Genomic DNA, 5,734 nt, shown 5'->3' on the forward strand with positions numbered 1-5,734 from the left:
TTTTTTTTTTTTTTTTTTACCATAACATCAGGGATTTATTTATAGATTCTCAATTCTGTTCCTTTGATCTATACGATATGCCTGTACTACAATGTCTTGATTATTGTTGCTTTGTGAAAGCTTTGAAATCAGGACATGTGGGTCAACTTTGGTCTTCTCAAGGTTGTTTTGGCTTTGGTGGTCTCTTGCATTTCCATACTTGATTTAAGACTGACTTGTCAATTTCCAAAGATACACTAGCAAATAGTGGCACCAGGACCAGGATTTAGGTCTTCTTATTTCCAATCTAGATACTCAGTTATGTATACATAGAAAATTTCTTCTAGTTACACAGTATTATTTCTATAACACATCTGTTGCTTTCTCTAGATCTACCCTTGGTTTCAGAAGTTCAGTCCATGGTCAGCTGACTGCATAGCTCTGGGCCCAGGGTGAGGTTTTTTTTTTTTTCTTTTTCTTTTTCAAGCTTTATTGGTTATCTAGGACCCCTTGCATTTCCATATAAATTTATTTATTTTTAAATTTGTTCTAATTAGTTAATAAATGACATTAGAATGCATTTTGACACATTATACACAAATGGAGCACAACTTCTTCTTCCTCTGGTTGAACATGGTGCAGAGTCACACTGGTAGTGTAATCAAACATGTATATGGGGTAATGATGTTCATCTCATTCCACTGTCCTTCCCATCCCCACACCCCCTCCCCTCCCCTCTCTCCCAAGTTCCTTCATTCTTTCCTACCCACCCCCAATTATGGATTATCATCTGCTTATCAGAGAAAACATTTGGTCTTTGGTTTTCTGGTTTGGCTTATTTTGCTTAGTATGATATTCTCCAGCTCCATCCATTTACCTGCAAATGCCATAATTTCATTCTTCTTTAAGGCTGAGTAATATTCCATTGTGTATATGTACCACATTTTCTTTATCCATTTATCTGTTGAAGGGCATCTAGGTTGGTTCCATAGTTTAGTTATTAAGAATTGAGCTGCTATAAACATTGATGTGGCTGCCTCACTGTAGCATGATGATTTTAAGTCCTTTGGGTATAAACCAAGGAGTGGGATAACTGGGTCAAATGGTGGTTCAATTCCAAGTTTTCTGAGGAATCTCCATACTGCTTTCCAGAGTGGTTGCAACAATTTGCAGTCCCACCAGCAATACATAAGTGTACCTTTTCCCCCACATCCTTGCCAACACTTATCATTGCTTGTATTATTGATAATTGCCATTCTGATTGGAGTAAGATGAAATCTGTTTTGATTTGCATTTCTCTAATCACTAGAGATGATTAACATTTTTTCCATGTTTGTTGATTGATTGTATTTCTTCTGTTGTCTGTTCAGTTCCTTTGCCCATTTATTGATTTTTTTTTTTTTTTGGTGTTAATTTTTTTGATTTCTTTATAGATTCTGGAGATTAATGCTCTACCTGAGGTGCAGGTGGTAAAGATTTTCTCCCATTCTGTAGACTCTCTCTTCACATTAGTGATTGCTTCCTTTGCTGAGAAAAAGCTTTTTAGTTTGAATCCACTCCATTTATTGATTCTTGATTTAACTTCTTTTTGTTAAGGAAGTCAGATCTTAGGCCAACATGGTGAAGATTTGGGCTTACTTTTTATTCTAGTAGGGGCAGAGTCTCTGTTCTGGTGCCTAATTCTTTGATTCACTATGAGTTGATTTTTGTGCAGGGTGAGAGATAGGGGTTTAATTTCATTTTGCTACATATGGATTTCCAGTTTTCCAAGGTGAGGTATTACGGCAGAAAGTATAGCTGAGGAAAGCAGCTCAAGACATGGAAACCAGGGAGAGAACCAGATTTTCTTAATATACCTTTAATTTTGCATATTTGTTTTAATCCAGTTAGATTTTATTGTCTTATCATTATTTACAATCTTAAAAAAACAAAATTTATAGGTGAGTTTGGTCTGTATGTTTTTTGCACACTTATTTGGACAAGCTTTGATATGGGGATTATACTAGGCTTGCAAAATGAATAACGCCTCTAAACTTTTTTTCACAATCCAGTTTCTAGAATGTAAGACTACAAGGTTTCTTCAAGGTGTATTAGAAATTTTACACAATATTTTCCAATTGGGGCTGAAAATTTGGGGGGAGTAAAATTTTCAATGTCCCATTTCCTATCCACCAGAGTTGATCTATCTAGTTGATCTATTCAGATTTTTCATTTCTTTCTGAGTCAATTTTATTATTTTATTTTTAAAAGAATATATTTTGTCCTTCTTCTGTACTGGGGATTGAACCCAGGTATGCACTACCACTGGGCTACATCCCTGGTCCTTAATTTATTTTTTTATTTTGAGACAGAATATCACTAAATTGCCAAAACTGTCCTGCAACTTGAAATTCTCCTACCTTAGACTCCCAAATCACTGGGATTACCCCATGCACAGCTAAAAAAGTTTTTAAAAATATAAACTGCAAATTGCAAAAATTGACTCAGAGGAGCCAGATGTGGTACATGCCTGTAATCCTAGCAACTCAGGAAGCTAAAGCAGGATTGCAAATTCAGGGCTAAACTTGGCAACTGAGCAAGATTCTCAGCAAATCAGCAAGATCTTGTCTCAAAATTAAAGCAAATAAAAAGGACTGGTGACGTATCTCAGTGGTAAAGCACCCCTGAGTGCAAACCCCATTACCTACAAAGAAACCATGGTAGAGGACTTGCCTAGCATGTATCATGCCCTGGGTCCAATGCCCAGCACACACACACACACACACACACACACAAATTAATTTCTTAACATAAAGTTATTCTTGATATTCTGTTACCAGAGCATCTCTCCCTGAATCCTGGAAGTATTTTTTAAGACCACATTGCCCACTCCAGTGTCCAAATGTCCCACAAATAGCCATCTTCTTTTCGTGCAAGATTCCCCAGTTATTGGTAGCAACTCTTCTTCAATTATCCTGCTCCACTTCCTTTTGTGCTCCTGAATCTTTTCAGAAACCAAGGGCTGCTTCTAATCTTTACCCATAGGAGCCTGCTTTTATAGTGTCAGGAGTTGTGACAAGGGTTTCCTGTTCTAATCTAGTGTTAGAGAAGAAATGTGATACTTTTTCTGGTCTCATTTACTAGATTTAAAAAATGAGCTGAGAGTAAATAAAAGAGCAGGACCCTAGCTGGGGTAGGGGACTAGCGGCCAGACTCTTGCCCATGACATAAAGGGCTCTCCAAGATCACTCCTGCCTATATCCTCTCCCAAGATTCCTCCTGTGATAACCTTCCAGCCATAAAGAAGTCAGGCAGTTCTCAGGGCGCATCTACTGAGTCACCTTTCACCAAGCTGCCGATGCTATTTCATCTGCCTAGGATGCCCAAGTCATGTTTCTCGACTTGGAGAATACATCTTTAAGTTTCACATTTTTTGTTTTGTTTTCTTTTCATTTTCAGTACTGGGAATTGAACCCAGGGTGCTCTACCACAGGACTGCATCCCTGGTCCCTTTTATTGGTTCTTTTTAGTTATACATGACAGTAGAATCCATTTTGATATAACTATACAAGCATGGAATATATCTTGTTCTAATTAGGACCCCATTCTTATGGATGAATGCAAGGGTGTATATACATATACACTCTCATATATATACATAGAAAAATTATGTCAGGTTCATTCCTCTGTCTTTCCTTTTTCAATCCCTGTTCCCTTCCCTTAAGTCCCCTTTGTCTGATCTACTGAATTTCTATTCCCCCCTTTATTGTGGTTTGGCTTCCACAAATCAGCAAAAGCATTCAACCTTTGGCTTTATGGGCCTCGCTTATAGTTCATTTAGCATGATAGCTCCAGATCCATCCATTTGCTGGCAAATGTCATAAAGTCATCCTTCTTAATGGTTAAGTAATACTCCATTGTGTATATATAACACATTTTCCTTACCCATTCATCTGTTGAAGGGGACCTAGTTTGGTTCCATAGCTTAGGTATTGTGAATTGAGTTGCCATAAACCCCTGGCCCCTTTTTATATTTTATTTTGAAACAAGGTATTGCTAAATTGCCCAGGCTGCCTCACACTGTGATCTTCTTGCTTCAGACTCCTGAGTACCTGGGATCATAGCCAAGGAACACAATTTCTATTTGTCAATTGTACCCCAATAAAGTGAAAGAAAAACAGAAATGAAAGAAGGGAGAAAAGGAGATGGAAGAGAGGAAGGGAGAGAAGATGTTTGCCTGTTGTAAACTCATTCTAACTGGAGTAAAGATGGAAAAGGAAGTAAGTAAATTAAGTAGCGTGTCACTTTGTGAAAGGAGGAGGTGAGCAATAGGAAGACAGAGTGCTGGTGCTAGGGATGAATGCGAAGGATGTGTGGGCAGGTTGCAGCATCTTTAGGCCAGGACAGGCCTTAACTGAGAAGAAGCAATTTGAACAAAATCTTAAATGAGTGAGGAATTCATGAGAGAAGGAATAACTAAAGCTAAGGTCCCAAGATGGGAATGGGTCAGGAGAAGTCCAGCATCACGGAGAAGGCGTGTCTGGAACCGAGTGTAGAGGAGGCAGCACAGCAGAAGGTGCAGAGAAGTGAGGTGGAGAGAGCATAGGGGGCCCTGTCCATCACTGCAGGGATGCAGGCTTATCCTCTGAGTTCAGTGGGGAGCCACTGTAAGACTTTGAAAGAAGAATGACATGACATATTTGAAGAGATCACTCTGACTGCTATGCTGGTATGTGAATATTTTATGTTGCTAAGAGAGATGTGAGGGTTACAAAGTAAAAATTGATTGCTATAAAATGTAAGAGAGTCCTTGGACATTAGAAGAGCTGGAAGGAAAAACTGAGAAAATTTTCTCAAAAAAGACAAAATATGTAAAAAACACCAAAATATGGAAAATAGGAGATTAAATCACCATCTTTCTAAAAATTCCAAAAATAGGAAATAAGAGACATGTGAAGGAATATTATCAAAGAAATTAATTTCAAAAATTTCCCTAACAGGGAAGAACATGAGTTTCCAGACTGCAAGGGCCCAAAGGCACAATGTACAATGGGTGCCAGATAATAAGAGGTCAAAAAGACACGTTTGTGAAATTTTAGAACACTGAATACACAATGCAAGCATGCAGCAAGCAAAATAACAACAAAGGAAGAGCCAAGAGTCAGAGTGGCTGACATCTTCACAGATGTCACACAGGAAACAGGAAGGCAATTGCAGCCACATTCTCACCTCAGGTAAAGGACAGAGCAACATGCTTCCTCATGGAAAGTTCTTCAAGATGAAATGAATGGAATGCTAGGAGACATGGGAATCAAATGGGAATCAGTCTGGGCTTCTTACATAGAAAAATCATGTGAACAAACAAGACTTGTTAACTCCATGGAAAACTCTGTTTGTGCCAGAAGAAGAAAGTCAGTCATCATATAAAGCCTGGCTCAGTGTGGATAGGGTGCATACATTCTTAGTAATGTCAGAATAGATACTGATTCAACCTAAATGACATGATGACATGGGCAAAACAGAGGGAATGAAAATGTCAGTGATGGGAGATTATCAGGGAACATCTAAATCTTCCACCAGATAGTCAATTGATAAGGCCTTCATGATAAAAATCATGAAGTGGCAATATAAATATTTCATGTGGAGAGATCAAAGACAATACTAACAAATTTAGTTGGAGATGAGAATAGAGGGTGGAGAGATTGCATATGATAACTGATTTTCAGGATAAGCCTCATGGAACTTTTAAAAAAATGTGTATTGATAATTTTGGGTA

This window comes from Sciurus carolinensis, chromosome 2, assembly GCF_902686445.1.
Source record: "Sciurus carolinensis chromosome 2, mSciCar1.2, whole genome shotgun sequence".
NCBI lineage: Eukaryota > Metazoa > Chordata > Mammalia > Rodentia > Sciuridae > Sciurus > Sciurus carolinensis.